We start from the raw sequence: 17,570 nt of genomic DNA, 5'->3' as shown, positions 1-17,570 counted from the left end.
CATATTTGACAGGTTATAACAAAACACTGAGTTTTAGAGTGTCATGTGCCTGCCTTCCTCCTCCTATGATACCAATTTCCACACACACATAGGTACAACTCACTGCAGAATCTTTTTTCCCAAATCTTGCATTGCTAATAAGGAAGTTTTAAATGTGTGACTTCTGAGTAGCACTGAACAGAGAGTGTGGAAGGTGAAGGTTCTGTTTAATGTGATTTCTTTTGTTTTTAGTAAACTGTAGATTTTTTCTGAACAGACACATTTATATAGATATGATAAGTACTGCTACTACTGTTGCTCAAGGTAACATCACTAAAAATATTATGCTTCCTATTAGACAAAATTTATCTGTCGCAAAACTTAAATACGGTTTCTGGAATTATGCTGGTGTGAATTAGCAGATTACTGTGAATAGCTCCAAAAGAAACAACATCCATCTATTTCCAGATACAAATATGTTGTGACAAACATTGTGAAGAAGAAAGCGCCTGCCATCGTTATTGGCTTTTCGATTGAAGTCTGACAAGATCCCCTCTGACTGTACCTTGGAGTAAGATAGTGTGACTGGTCTTATTGCTTTCATAGTTCATAAGATAGTAAGCAGTCTCTTAGATAGACTCTAATGATCATACCTGAAACTGTTAAATTTCTTATGCTAATATACTAAAAGTCTCACTGCCATGCTATCACATGAATTTTAAATTATGGGACAGTCATAATGTGCCCAAGCCTGCTTCCTGTCTGTATCATATTCCCTTAAGCTGAGCACTATTTCTGATATCTAACCACAGCATTTTCAGAAATCATTTCTTCTCGCCACAGAATTTATTCTTTCTAAATTTGGTGTCTGGGCTACAGATGGAGAGAATATTGGTTCTCTTCAAATTAAAGTAGCATCATGTCCTTTTTTTGTGACACATGGAAATTGATACTTTGTATATCTCATTTTATAACTGCAACATCTGGGTGATTTATTTGTTTTGCAGAAAGTCTGATGTTTTTCCCTATAGTTAACATTATTAGAAGATGTGTTGATGACTGAAAAAGATCTAGAAATTCTACATGAGCTGAAGAAGATGATACTTGGATTGGAAGCTCCAGAGAAAATGGAAATACATCAAAAAGTTAACTCACAGAATGCTTTTCCTTGTAGTGGTGTCTTAAGCTTTTAGCCAAAATTAGCACTGTGTTGTTGCAAATTTGACTCTAAGATAAAGATCAAAATTAGATTTGATCACTGGGCATCACTAAACTGATAATCTGTTTAAACAGATCAATGAAGAACCATTCTTATCAGCTAGGCTGACCTTCTGGATTATTCTGACTCCTGAACTTCATCCACTTTCTGTATTAAGCTAACAATTTCTTTAGTTTAGGATAAAACAAACCTTTTGGAAATAGTCCTCTGTAAGTGGCAAGGAAACTCAAGGTAAGTCAGTACCTTTCCCCCTCACATTTTATTCAAAATCTGCCCAACACTGACAGCATGCTTTCAAACATATGAAGAATATCTTTTGAGCAATCCCTTCCTAAAAAATAATAATAATAATAAAAAAATGCTATCAGGGATTGGACAAACCAGTAAAGCAAAGTAAAACCTTTGTTTACCTGAATGAATATAATTATGAAGTCTTTTTTAGGTAATGTTTTACTTTCCTTAGGAGGTTATATTCCTGCCAAAAGGACATACACATCAGAACTAATATTTGAAATACATTATTTGAATTTGTCTTTAAGAATTATGACCTTTGTATCACAAGCCCCCAGTGCACATATTAGGGAAGTAGGGTACTGGGAGGGAATGAAAAAATTAAGGTTTATTTAATACTACTTTGTGGATAACCAAGTTCCTTCACACTGCAATGTTAACAAATGAATAGAATAACACTAATACATAAAATCAATCCTTAGATTTGAACCAGTTGGTGTAATTTGTTCTATCTGGTGTTTTACTCCATCCCAATGATTTTTCTATATCATCTATTTACTCTGGGTATTACCACTCTTGGATGAAGAGGATTTATATGTCCAATACTAAAGCAGTATAGCAAACAGCAGTGATGATTTTCCTAACCAGCCTGAAAAGCATTTTCTGCTCAGAGTTCCACTGATGCAAAAAGGAATTGTGAATATATTCATTTTGCCGGGTGTGCGGCAAAAGCTCTGAATACAAATACAGTATAAAATATCTAAAGGGAAAATTCCTCAGGGAGTAGAGCTATGGGAGGTGAAGGGCGGAAGCGTGGTTCCAGGAAGATTCTAAGTGTGTTTGATGGCAGGCACTCAAAAGATGGAGGCATACATGAATTAAAACCCACTCTGTGAATCTGCCTGTGGTGCTGGGAATTAATTACATGACCTTTGTGAAACCCTCCTTGTTTGTAACAGCAGATCAACCCATGCAGTAAAACCTAGACTTTGTTCAACACAGTACTGGCACAGCAGCTATCTTGGGTAAATGTTGAGACTGTAAGACTATAATCTTGATCAAACCTGATATGTGAAGTTGCAGAGGAGTGATTCATTCCTGTTTAGCTTCAGACACATAATAAAGGTGCCTAATTTGGGGTCAAATTCACTTTGCAGTCAACAAACATAGCATTACTTCCAGAAGTCAATTTTAGCCCATTTTTCTCTTTCCATTGATTACAGAGCAAATGCAGTGGGGTCAGGCAACCCTCAAATTATATGCCACAGTGAAGTGCTTGAAGTTAAGTGGGATAAATCTGGTTGTGATCAGTTAATACAGCTGGGACCAGCCAGGACCAGCCTAAAGTGTCTCAGGAGTATAATGAAATTCAATTTTCTTCATCTTAGGATGAGGTCTCTGGGGATTGTTAAATAGCATTCATGTTTATGGCAGAGATCTGTCCTTCTCATCTGGCTCTGTATCCAGCTTGTGGTTGCCCAGTGGGACAACAAAATATTCTCTTTAAGTCACTCCATGTGCAAGTATTAAATGAGTACCTCAGCCCTTCTAGGGGATATTTATTGTCCTGTCTCTGCACCTCACTCAAATCTATGGCTTCTTGTGCCTGTGCCAGTCTCTGACAGCACAATCAGCCACAGGGTGGGGGAAGACCTCTCCCTCCAGGACCACCTCGTTGGTCCTGCCTCCTCCGTATGATTGCCCATGCAGGGGTGGAGGCTTCAGGCTCTGGGTTTTGTCTGGATTTCCCTGGAGACTGTGTGTTGCTGGACTGCTGAGGGCCCATGGGGCCCTGCTGGGTCCCAGCAACCAGCAGAAGGGGTTGGGCACAGAGCCTGCTGCCAAAGGGTAGGAGCCTACCCCCCACCATGCCTGAGATGCCATGATTTTGCTGACTTGTTCCACTGCCCACAGTAATTACCGTCTTTGCCTATGCCTCAAGACAGTCTTAAGTCATGATTAATGAAGGGAGGGCATGAATGGTGAGATTTATTACATATCTTACCTTCCAGGCAAATTTCAGGCTCAAGAAAACAGAGTGGCTACTGAATTAAGAGAAGTTTCATCAAGAGATTTGTGTGGCTACTGAATTAAAAAAAGTTTGATTAAGCGATGTGTGGGGCTTTCTAGATACCTTATTGTGATCAATATTGCAGAAGCCAGAAAGAGAACTGACCTATCTAAAAAATTACACTGTGTTTTTTTTTCCTGCTTGAATTCTAGAGGTTTCTTCACTACAAATGACACGCTGCTTGCTGCCGGTACCAAACAGGAGGATTTATATCTAGGTAGAGTCAGTACTGACCTTACTGAGTACTAAAGAAATAAAACTTTTTTGAACATCATAGGCACTAGCACCCCAAATATACAGCAGAAGGAAAGAAATTGATCAATGCACCAGAAGAAGAGTTCTTGAAAAGAGGCAGACAACTTCATGGACATTAGAGAGAAGAGAACTAAGTAACATCTTTTTTTGTAACTGGTGGCAGCTGAGAATCAGCAGGCTTCTTGCAAAAAGCCCAGGAGAAATCCCGCACAGTTGGGTGTCTGTCGGTGTGCAGTGCTTGTCAGGGTCTGACACTGACACTGAGTAACCTCTTCCTGAAACTCTGCCTGATGGAAATGTTGGTTGCTTTATGTAAACTGAAGGTAGTAGCTCATCTCAACCCATAAGACAATGAGGCAACAGGCTTGTGAAGAGATCTTCAGTCACCCAAGGGTGACACACCAAACCTTTTGGGGATTATATATGCTATGACAGAGAGAGAGGGAACATTTTGCATGTTGCCAGAGGCAGGTGGGCAACTGAAAGCTGGGACAACTTTTCTAAAACTTGCAGCTATCAAAAACATCTGAAGTCTATCATCAATAAATCGTGGACAATTGCCACAATGGATCATGATGCCTGACAAAACCTGACTTCAGACATCCTAGAGAAGTCCTTACAGAGAAGTTCTTACAGAAGGAAATGTCCAATAATTTTTTAATGGTAATTTCTGTTCCATAAAGGAAGGAAAACCCAGAAAATTTTAGAATTGAATTTAGCAAAGTAAATGGCTATACTTTTGTACAAACTTTGGCCTCTGTACAAACTCTGTGGTAAAGATGATACAGTACATATTTCCTATCCTTGCCAATCATTCTCTATAGTGATAGAGGTCATCCAATCTGTACTATTTCCTCATTGTATTTAAAGTGACTAGTGACATAATGAAAGAGAAAGAAAGAATGATTTTTTGGAAAAATCACAGGAGAAATGGCTTTGCAAATATCAACTGTAGCTTAAAGTTGGCTCTCTCATTCTAAAGATTCTCATATGTCTTATTCCAGTTAATAAATGGCATCTTGTTCCAAAAAGGGTGCCAACATTGCTGCAGTTACAGATAGCTATATGGCTTCTTTCTAGAATCAGGTCCCTGACCTAACTTTGAGTTTGTTTGGAGTTGGTTTGAGGGAAAAGATTGCTGCAAGTCAGACACCAGACTTATAATTCAAGAAGCTACAGAACTGGCTGCTGTTAGGCAGCAGTGTGTGACCCTAGCTGAAAAAGACATTGTAAAAGGCTGCAACATTAAGCAAGCTGATTATAATGTGATTAAGATGCTTTAGAAAAGCAGGACTAATTTCCAAGACCATTGCTATCACAACTATCCTGCCTCTAGGACACAAACTAGTATCTCTGCATGACACCACATTACAGAATTGGCAAAGACGACTATATGTGGTGGTGCTCTTCTTGTCCCATCCTAACCTGTCTTACATTGCAGTACAACCTCATCTGGCCCATGCCTTTAGCTGGCAGAGAAGCATTCACAGTAAACCAATCTTGTGTAGATATGCCAGCATTTTCAAAGCTGGTGTGGGTAGCTCCACATAGTGTTGCACTGCATAATGCAGACTTATCCACCTTCCTTGTGCCTGCAGCCATTATAACTGTTTATATAAGCAGAAATATAAGCAGGTGCCTAGGTGATTGCACCCCTAGTCCAAAACAACCAGCTTAAACACGGGGACAGGGAGACTGATCATGTGCTTCACTTAAAGACATTTTTCAGTGCTCCTGCAGGATCAAATATGAACATGTCTTTGTACTTTTTGCTATATCCCAATCAGGCTATCCATATGAAGATGCACGTAGCCTTTTAATGCAGATTTATAATGGAAGAGTCTTTTGGAACTGTAAACGCTACATGGACAAAGTCTCTGTTAGATAGCTATAATATTAGGAGAAAATAACCCCTTCAAAATTGCATTGACCGAGCTACCAAAAATCTACAGGATGCTAGTAATAATAGAACAACTCAACAGTACACAAATTCCTGACAGCTATTAAGATTGCAAGAAGCTAATATAAACTCCAGAAGTGCAAGTCTGATGGGCTGTTTGATCACAATCTTGAAAAGATACAACAAAAGAAGAGACTGATAGCTGTACATACCATGTTACATTAGCCTCTGTTTTTTCAGCTGTTACATTTTCTGAGGCAAGAATGTTGAATAATGGTTTCACAAAATCTGATTCTTAAACATTTTTGAGTTAAAACATATAACAGTCTCCAGAGATTATAAACATGTGCTTTCCTCCTTTAAAATCTAAACATGGTAAATTTTCTTCTGAATGTAATTTCTAATATATACCTTTTTTTAAAAAAGAGTATTTGGAGGAGAGGAAGCTGCCAAAATAACAATTGAAGGAAGAGAATAATAGCATATTTTCTATCTATGAAGTAATTATTGAACATTTTCCCAAAGAATGCAGTCAACATTAACTTTTTGAAAGGCTTGAATGGGTCACTGCATTGAAGGAAAACAAACTTTGGAATTCCTTCTTGTATTGTCAGCTGTTTGTACATGTAATGACAGTGTTATGAACTGCCAGAATAGTAAATACACAGCATCACTGCCAAATCATATGGGATTTAAACCTGCCATAATAATGTTTTCATAATTACAGAGGAATGTGTAGTGGCCTGTGGAAAGAAAGCTGAAACTGGTGACACTGAATGATCTGTGTATACTTAACTGCCACGTTACCACTCAGATTTTTCTCTTCTTTTTATTCTCTTTACCTGCTACTTGATGATTTGTTCATTTAGCTATACTTACACCTGGTGCCATTGGGGCCCACTGACAAGCACGTAACTCCTGCTCAGGAGCTGAACTTCCATATTAGATATCTATTAGATATCAGATTAATAGACTGACGAACCTGACAAATCTGAATATAGTAGCTGAGATAAAAATTAGCAGGTTTCATAAGACATAAGCACTTGTACATAGCTATACAAGATGACAAATGTCAAAGTGTTAGATTTTAATGAATCAAAAGATTCAACCATGTTACCTTTAATGGCTTTGGTTTTTGTGGCTTTCAGGGAAAATGCATCTCGGTCACAACCTCTATACATCTATCACCTAATTAAAATAGAACCAGAAGCAACGAACTTATTCTCTACAAATTAGATTATAAATTTTGTCCTTTAATCTCAATGTTCCAAATAGCAAATGTGCCAGATGAAAGAGACCAAAGCATTTTTTGTATCCTAGAAAATATTTCTACTTAGCTGAACTATTTGCTGAATTATACTTTTAGGACTTTCCATATTATTTTAGTATGATTGGCTTGCTCTTTTACTAGTTGATGTTTAATCCCCTGGAAGATGTTTGCTTCAGTTCTTTCTCATACTTCTCACTCTGAAAAGCAAAGACAAAGATATTTTAAACACATTTTCTCAGATACAAGGTTTTCCCTTTGTCCTAAAATGTATCATAAGCACTAAAACATTTTTTCTTGCTCTTCTAGGTCACACATTGTATTCCTGACATGTAAACATCAAAAGTTCTTTGAGTTTTTAAGATCTCATTATATGAAGAACTCATTAGCAAAAAAACCCCCACTCAAAAAACAAAATAAAACTCAGATGAACACTATTCTCTGCATTAATCAATATTCTTACTCTGTATGCTGTGAACATTTTAGGAACTGCATGTGCCTTTTGAGGATCCATAGCTGAAAAACTGTTATGCTTCCAATAAACAAACTGGAATATTTGCTGTTCAGAATTTATTCATGGATGAAACAAAATATGTTTGTAGGAAACTTTTATTGGGATCATTTTCATGCTGTTCCTTTAGTCTTCTTGACAAGTAACTTTGTCTTTCATTGACATATGTGAAGTCCTGATAAAGGAATAACCACAGAAGAAAGTTGAACACAAAATACACGGTGATAACTTCTGGATCCTTAAGCAGATGTCTGGACAAACAACAACAGCGGCAGCAGCAACAACAACAACAACACACCAGTCCTTCCCAAATGCTGTCGGGCAAAAACCTCCTCTGAACCTGTTCCTATGTGTTGAAACAGAGTGAAAAATGTGATTAGCTGTGTTATACAATCTTAGTGAGTCATAAGGATTTTTTGGTTGTTCTCACTGTCTTCCTTCATATCCTCTGGACATATGGAAGAGATTATACTAAGTTATTTCAAAAAAATCAAATTTGCATGATAGGGGATTGTTTTATGGTTGGTTAACTTATATTTTATGGTAATACCTGAATACCCCGTAAACCGAGATAGCAATATTTTGCTTTTCTGAGGGGTGTGTGGCTTGCTTTCCAGAAGGGTTAGGCTAAATACTCACTTATATGAAACTGAACATACTGCAGCTGCTTTTATTATACAGGGTTGTGATCCAAAGAAGAAAAAAAGAAAAGGATTAAATATTTGGAATATATTGCAAATCATACTGAGTAACATCCTCCTCTATTCAGTGCTCAGAGCACTTGCGGTTCAGAGGTGCAGATGTTGCTTATGCATGTGGGTGACTCAGTTTGACAACTGGGTGCTCTGTGGTCAGACTTGTGCTCTGCACCTGTGTGATTCAACAGGCGAAAGGAACTGGCAAGGCTGCCTCAGGGTCCACGTACAGCATCTCCCATCTCCCAGCCCATGGGAAGAACCAGCTAGTCTGGCAAACAACAGCTCACAAAACCAAAAAGGATATTTGTGAAGTGTAGTTTTTTTCCTTCAAAATAGAAGTGGATCTCAGTATTTTAGGGGCTTAATGTCATGAAGCCATAACAAGACCCCCCTTGGCTGGTAGCTAAGTTAGGAAAAGAATCAAGATGAAAAGTGAAAAGAAAACTCAACTTTTACAAGAGTAATTAGCCACTGGGACAGACTATCGAGGGAAAGAAGGAATTCATTGTTGCTTGGAGTCTCTGTGAAAAAAGATTGCTTTAAAAATTGTGTTTGCTGATGCCTGTAATTTTTACGATGTGTCTTGTGATGCTTGCTGGATTCTGTGTTGAACCAGCTCCTGTGTTTATTTGAAATGCTCAGATTTCATCTCACAAAGCAACATTTCTAGCTATCTGGTCATGCCAAAGAGTTTGTATGGCTGAAGTGAAGCCTAATGCCTCCATACTGAAAAGGCAAATAAAGATACCCAAATGTTTTTAAAATGATCAGGATTTTTAAGTCAATCTCATAATTTCTGTGCTTAATTTATGATTCTTGAATTTTTGGACTTGCCAGTACTGTAAAAATTTTTTTCTCTACCGGTTGTTTACCATCTGAAAGGAATGTGAATGAGCTAAGAAAAGCATAGTAGAACTGCAGCAACTGCAGTTTCTCCATGAAATCTTTCTCCCAGAAATCTTTTGAGTACAATATCTTAAATTTTTTTCTGATCTTAAAATTCTTCAGTTTAAAAGCCATGTGTTACAATTGAAAATTCAGTGTCTTCTTTTGCTAGAAACTAATTGAAGTCTGTAATTGACACACACAAAATGTACAGCATATTGCCACCCTGCATCTAAAACCTCAGTCGTCTTGATGTTAGGGTGTTTAGAACTGATGTTTTGCCACATTTTCCCTTTGAGATTATATTCAGGCATGTATCTCAATCCTACTGATTGCCAGAGAGGCTCCAGCATCCCACCACCCATTGCCTGAAGACGTGTGGGAACCTTCTGATGCCTCTGTTCCCTGCTCTCTACTCTGCTTTTGAAGCTCAAATGGGAACGTACTTTGTTACCATTTGGATACAATTTGCTATCGATGTGTTAAACTTGTTAAGGTGAGAAGTGCTTTGCTTTCATTCGGATTTTTCTTAAATAATCCTTAATTCAAAGCAGGTTAAATAAATAGGCAATCATTTATTTATAACATTAGAAACGTAGCACAGTCACAGATATCCATAGAAGAAATAAGTGAAGAAATATTAAAAAAGCTAGGTGTAATTTACTTCACTAGGATTAGGCCAGAATGTTCTCCCTTTCCTTCTCTAAACAGGATTGTTTCTTCTCTTGCCAAGATCATATCTGAGTTTCAGGCTTTATGCTTGCCACCTCTCTCCTGTGATGGAGTATTCTAGCTTTTTTATTCATCTGCTTCAATTAAATCTTTCAGGAGTCCAGATCATGCATTTTTTTCCCTCTGCAATGTCTTCTGATTTATTCTTCTAGGAGAGACAGCCTGGCTCTCCACCAAATTCAAGGGGAAAAAAAAATTATATCTTTTCCATAGTTATGTAAATATGTTTTTGTCTACTGGGACTCATCCCCTGCTCTTAATTGATTGGTAAAGAGCAATTTGCTTCAATGAGGTGCACAACTGCCTCCTTCCTTTTGGTGACTATTCCTCATTCTTCAGTAAGGAATGTAACATTATTAGACCTTACTCTATTATCAACTTTTACATTAAAAACATATATGAAAAGCCTTGTACAGTCTTAACTGCAGACTGCTTACTACTAGCTTTTGACTGAGACCAGCCATGATGCCACAGAAGTGTTCTGACAGTGGATTTGGGGGTGACTAATCCACTATTTCTTCCTTTTAGGCATGTAATAGTATTGTATATAAGATGTTTCCCCTGAAAGTAGATATGTGTATGAGATTGTATTTCCCAGTTAGGTAACTGGAAATGGAAGTACCCCGATCTGCAGTCCGTTTCATTTTGCCAGAATATACAGATGCATAACTTAGATCTCTAAGGATGTGTTGGGGGAACTGGCTGAAAATATTCCACAAAGTAGTTTTCTTTTAGCTGTTGCATTTAGTTTATTTTAAAAGCAAATGTATTTTTCGAATGATGCTTTTATGAATGCTTTGTGGCCTATATCAGTGGCAGAAGCCCTAAAATAAAGTTTTATTATTTGCTAGAACCATTCTAAGGTATCCTTATGGGTAATTCACATTTATCTTTAGAAGAACTAAAGATGTCTGCAAAAAAGCTCCACACTTCAGTATCAAGTAGGTAAAGTATCTCAGGTTATAAAAAGATTTGGAATACCTGAAGCAAAGGCCCTCAACTTCTTCTCCTCTAAAGCCCTGTTTTGCTCTTTTTTTCTTGCTTAGTCTCTCAAGACTGTAAAGTACTTAGGAGTGCATTAGTAAGATAATGTGGAGAAAATTCTCTTGCATACGATTGCCAGTTTTAGAAGTCTGTTTCAGAGGAAGAAATACCTCTGAAAAGAAATGTAATCCCATAAATCTTTTCCTGTATTGACACTGAAGACAGCACTCAGACATGAGGACTGTTGTGAGTGATAGCCAGAGGGCTTATAACTTGCCTGCAGTTTAAACGGAAAGAACTATAAAAACAACATATCCTTTCTACTCTCCTATACAACTTCAATCACCATATCATTGTGCATCTCAGGAAGACTAATATATATTTGCAGTAGCTTTATTAGGTAAGGAAATGTTATTTCCATTTTACAGGTGGAGAACCAAGGTACAAGGACATTCACACAGAAAGGTTGGGACTAAGCTGCAACAGCAAACCAGAAATTACGCCCATCAACACAAATATATCTACATGCACACACATAATCTGAAAGCTCAAACTTCCTGTTTGGAAGCATGGGAAAGAAATAATTTCAGCAGTCTAATTCTACTTATTGTGCTGGAAATATGAAAAAGTAGAGAAATCTAGAAAAAGTGCCTTTTGTTGTCTTTGGATGATGAAACCGTTTCATTGACTACTAGCAAATAGTATTTTTTATTTATTTTTATATATAGATATAAAGGTATATGTTGGTCTCTTCTCCCAGGTCACTAGTGATAGAACGAGAGGAAATGGCTTCAAGCTGTGTCAGAGGAGGTTTAGATTGGATATTAGGAAAAATTTCTTCAGTGAAAGAGTGGTCAGGCACTGGAACAGGCTGCCCAGAGAGGTGGTGGAGTCCCCATCCCTGGAGGTATTTAAAAGACGTGTAGACATGGCACTTCAGGGCATGGTTTAGGATGCCTGGTGGTGTTGGGTTGGTGGTTGGACTTGGTGATCCAGAGGTCTTTTCCAACCTTAATGATTCTGTGATTCTATATTGTATAAATATATAGATTTCTATATATACTTTATATACAATTAAATATATAATAAATATTTTATATAACTATTTATCATATAAATGCACCATTTATAAGTATATTAAATATTTAATAATTAACACAATATATTAAATTAAACAATATTTATTATTAATTTAGTAATTGTATTACTTTATAGCACCATATACCACATAAATATATATTGTATATTTATATATACAATAAATATAAATAAACAATATAATTAAATGAATTATGTTAAATAATAAAAATTAAAAAATAATATAATAAATAATACTAAAAGTTAGGTTCTGACTCTACTGAAATAGATATGGATTTTGTCACTGACTCTGTTGAAGCCAAGCTCTTATTCATTGCTTTCAAAAGAACTCTTGGCCAAGTGAAATCTTGGCCATTATAAAGAGAGTTTCAATGTACGTTATTTTTCATAGGACTCTGTTGAGGTATTTATTGTTTTTTCAATTGTTTTTTTGTCTTATTGCTGGGGCAACCATTCATATTTTGTGTGGGTTTGCCGTAGAAAAGACTTCTTGAAATTCACTCTATATTATAGTTTCATTCTGTTTAGACAAAATCTTTAGTACCAGAACAGTTTACAATCTCAAACTGGAGCTTGAAGAAACTTAAAAAACATTGATCTGAGACTAGGAACATTTTTGATGTCACTAAATACCTAAGAAGTGTGAATATGTGTGTGTGTGTGTGTGTGTGCGCATGTTCACATGCAGGCATGTGTGTGTGCTGTTCTCATCTAACAAGTGCTGTAAAGTGAGCACAGAAAAGCTTTGGACTTTTAATTGGAACCTTCCTAGACTTTCTCAACCTCTTGTGTCTGCAAAATTTCATGGAAAATCTCATATGAGGAAGCTGACTTGTGATATTTTGACACTTTCATGTCCAGAGCTAGAAGAGCTGAAACATACCAAAATAGTTCAAAGCAAAGTTAGCCAAAGACTTTGAACCTTAGGGATGTAGTGTAAGTTTAGATTTGATTTGGAGCAAATGGTCTTAGTGGATCTTATTTTAACTCGTTTATTCACACTAGTTGGTAGTGAGTCATCCTGAGGGTTGTTTAGTAATTAGAGTCTGGGAACTGAAATTCTGGGACTAAGCACAGCGTGAATGCACAGCTATGGCAGTGGTGGTACTGGAGGTCAAGATTTAATAAATAGATGTACAACTGTTGAATGGGTCAAGCTCCAAAAGCTTTACACATTGATGGGCTGATTACTGAACACACTAACCCATAACAGGTGCCTTGTTCTGAAATAATTTGCTGTCTTGTACCAGCATTAACACCCCCTTTAGAGGTAAGTTTAAAGAAGATGATTTCTTAGAAGGCTAAATCCCTATTTTATGACAGTTTAAAAGGATAATTAAATTTAAATTATTCTTTTTATTCTTCTAAAATAGGAAATAACTAACCTGGGTGAAAGCGCATGGATCATTGTGACTTTTGCTATTATAGAAAATCTATAACTATGGACATTGATATATCCTTTGTTATACAATACAATCACTTTGTGGTAGTTTTATTAAAGGTAAACTGTATTTTACTCACTTTTTTATATATATAAAAAAAACTACAAAAGAGCTTTCATTTAAGATCTAATTGATTTGTTGGAGGTCACTCTCCTTCTTATACCCCTTTTGATTGATTTGCTGAAAAAGGATTTTTCAAATAGGAGGTAAAGAAGCACTGAAAAAATTGTCCGCCTGGCCTCCATTGATAAAATACAGTGTTCTGGTAGGCATAAATTCGGGCAAGGTCAGACACCCTCGCTCTTCCAGACTAGTGTTTTATCAAAAGTAGTCTTGACGGACATGTGTACATTGACAAGTCTTGGAGAACTTCTTAGGCCAATATCCTGGTGACCAGCCTGCAACACCCCAACACTATTCTGAGGCACAGTTTAGCTATGAACAGGTAACGTGATGTCCTCCATCGCCTGTGGTGCTCAGGCATGCAGGCTGAGGAGGGGTGGTATCATACTCTTCTGATATGGAGAACCACAGGACCAGGGACAAGCTCCAGCAAACACAGTGACACTCATTGGAGTTTGATTGACACTGTGCTGCAAAATAGTTGAAACTGCAAGCAGGGATATAAAAAATTAGTCCAAGTTAGACATTTTTACCAGAAGTCCCACCTCCTGCAAAGTTAACAGGATATTTTACATTGACTTCAAGAACGTGCGAATCTACCTCTTGTTCTGCTTCTGATTTACAGGACTTCTTTTTAAAAGGACTTTTCATACCAAGTAGGGAATAATTTTCCTACAAAACCACACAAATGAAAATAGAATTAAACTGAATTGTCTGAAGACACTCTGGCTGTGTGAGTTTATTTTAATATAATTTAAGCAAAATAAAATAAAATGTTAACATTAAATCTAGGAATGAAAATATGTAAAGATAGATTTTCCTGGCGATGCATTTTCAAATTTCCTGTTTTATTTAATTACTATAAATAGAAATATATATGTAGTTTGGTACAGGCCAGGGACCTTGTTGCACAACAGTAGGACTGGCCCAGATGGTTCCTCCAGCCCTTCAGTTCCTCTCCACACATCTGCACAGACAAGATGCACATTTAATTTTGCTTTTTGGGTGACTGCTGAATTACTTTCCTCATGCATGGGAATATTTTGTACGTGTACATTCATAAATGGGTATGGTGGATACATTATGGGTAGGAAGTTTTGAAAGTAGAATTCCAGGTTCCCTCTCATATGTTTTTTAGTTGCTGCAGCCAAACCTTTTCATAAGTTGGTTCTTGACTTTCCAGAAGTTATTTGTGAATCACATTTTATTCATGAGTCTCTGGTCGTTTGGGACTATTACCTTCTGTAGGTGAGTACCTTTATCTACAAAGAGCATGAGAAGGGAAAAGAAACAAGTGACCCTTAAATGGCACAATAAAGGGTAATGAGGTGTTCTCACCTAGGATAAAAGTGCTGTAAAGAGGTATATAAACAGAAAGCAGTTTGAACAACCTGACCCATTCGTAAGAAGCAGTAAAATGTGTGGAGGAAGAAGGTCTGGAGGAATCTGAACTTGTTGGCACTTTGAATCCACCCTGCTCATCCTTAGTTATCACATAATGTGATAAAAGTGGTCATGACCTAATTTTAACAGAAAACATGTTGTGGTTTTTTCCTTTTTCAGCTGTAGTAACTGCCAATAGACAAGTAAGGCGGCAGCAGCTGCAGGCAGGGCTAGCTGCAAGTCATCTACAATGTCAATTGAGAGAGTAGTCTTAAAAAGATGATTTATTTGATAAACCACAGCCCTTTTTACTGCTTGGGTATCGTGTCTGAGATAGTTTGGTGTTTCTTCAATTTCTTTTGTTGCTTAAAAAAATAAAGCTTCTTTTCTTTTTCCTTTCTTTTTTTTTTTTTTTTTAAATCATCTTTATTATATTTCTTGTAGGGTTTGTTCAGCTTGTGTTTCTCAGTGTCAGGCACTTGTAAATGCAACTCTCTACACACTATAGGTTCAGTTCTGCCAAAAATACTCACAGTAACTCCAACATTCCTTATTTCATTGTTGCTAGTCTCATATTTAAAAATTAATATTTTTCCTACTTTTCATATTCAGCCCTCTTTTACATTTCTTCTGTAAATATGACTTAAAAATTTCTAAAGAAATCATTCCAGTAAAGGACATGGTCTTTTTGGCTTCCTTTACCTTCAGTCCTTCAAAAAAGCTTTATTTCTGGAAAGGCATTCTGGAAACAGAGTGAGCAGAAATTAAAATAATAATTCCTGATGAAATTAAACTTTTCATACTTGGATTCACCTGTACTTTAGTTTTCATCAAAATTGTCCCTGGAGTTGTTTGGGTTTTATTTTCTTTTATTTTCCCTGAAAATGCCACCTTCATAGAATCATTTCCACTATTATTATTTCTTAATAGAAGATGTTGGAATGCAGTCTTGAAATCTGTTGCTGAGAACATTTCTAAGTAATTATTTTTCTTTCCTGTTCATGTCTGCCTTCCTTTTAGAAAGTAATGGCAGCAATTAGGAATAAAATTATTTTTAAAAAAAGTATTAAAGTGTTTGCGTCTTGCCCAGACTTGAACTCCCTCAGAATTTGGTCAGTTTATGTGAGATTTATCTTACTAACTTTAAGTTATTCCAACGACTTTAGGCACTCATCCCTGAATAAACTTTCCTCTGGCCGTTGAGGGATTTTAGTATTTACATGACTAACATTAGCTGAGACTCGTCCCCTTTCCCTTCTCCCTTCCTATCTTATTTAATCTCTTTGTGTCTCATAACAAAGTTTGGGTGGCATGATGCCTTTGATGCGTATTTGGAGGAGGTTCATTGTTAGAAATTCACAGTTGAAGAATATATTTTCCCTTCCCCTAGCTGTCATGCCCCACTTGTGTGGATTGCCTCCTTTATTTCTGAATGGCCATGCAAGGCAAAGAGTTGCAGAGCTCTTCAGTTGCCACATCCATCGGCTCTAGACGTGACCTGAATTCATTATTTCTTCATAAACAGCACAAAGCAAGGCAGAGAAACAAGGTTATTAACAATTAACCTAAACCCAGCAGAATATCTTCACATTCTCCATAGATTTACTGCCAGCTGTATCACAGAGCTGACTCATTTCTCTTTTCTTGTCATCTAGTGCTGGTGGGGCCCTTTCATCATTACTGCTGCCTCGATTCTAATGTTAATATCTCTGAGGATTTGTATTTCAAATTTCCACAGCTATATTGCTTTCTAATAAATCCAAGAAGCACTCCAGTTCTTCTTCTCTCCCTGGATATATTGTCCCAAGCTAACATTTTGTGAACTGTTGGAATGCACTTGAAAGCATTCTTATTTAAGATAATTCTAATTTATTTTCAGATTTAAGACTTCATGGGCTTCTAACGCTTCATAATGAGACTGGTGTTCAAGAAGGAACCTCTAAATGAGTGAGAGGCTTTTCTGCAATCTGTTCTGGATTTCCCCTGGACATTAAAATCATCTCTTCTTGGAAGTTATCTGGTGGGAATTTGAGGATGAGGTCATTTTTCTGAGCACCTCACACCCGGGAATCCAGCTGCCTCTGCTCTGGCTAAGCTGCTGGATATCTGGAAATCTCAGACACATCAGCTGAACTCTGCCACTCATATATAAAATGTTTAATGTTTCTGGGAAGTCTTGGACCTCCTGTGTGTGTGCCTTTCAGTGAAACCTGTGTCTCCAGAAGGTTGCAGCTACACCTTGCAGAGCATCTGCAAAATCTTGGTAAGGCTGCTGTCTGGTAGGCTTGGGCAGGAGAAGATTCCCAAGGAAAAACTGCCCTGGGGAAGGGCTTTGGCTGTCAGCTTAACAGGCTCCTGCCTCAGGCATTGTCTGACATTAAGCAGGGGCATGTGTGAGTTGAAAGCTTGTTCCTTTCTTCCAAAAATATTATTAGCTAGGCTAAACTTTGTTTCTTATACCATCACAAGTGCAGTGGCACTACCACTATCATCATACTATATTTTAAAAATTTTATTTTTTTTCTCTCACCCTAGCAAAGTTTATCCTGTCCTTAGGTGTCTTCCTACAGCTTTGCTCAAGCATTAATCTCTGTGCCTTTCTTTTCTTTCCTTTCCTTATGATGGGTTTTCCCTATGCCTTTTTTTTCCAGACTTATATTTACTTTTAATTTGCCCTGGAACACATTTAGTGTAACACAGAAACTCAAAATCAAGATAGGATAAAGCTCAATATTCTAATATCTGCTTAGCAATTTTTTTTTCATAAACTGTGGTATCTGCATTCTTTTGGA

Source organism: Phalacrocorax carbo, chromosome 1, assembly GCF_963921805.1.
Source record: "Phalacrocorax carbo chromosome 1, bPhaCar2.1, whole genome shotgun sequence".
Lineage (NCBI taxonomy): Eukaryota > Metazoa > Chordata > Aves > Suliformes > Phalacrocoracidae > Phalacrocorax > Phalacrocorax carbo.
This window is presented reverse-complemented; position numbering follows the sequence as displayed.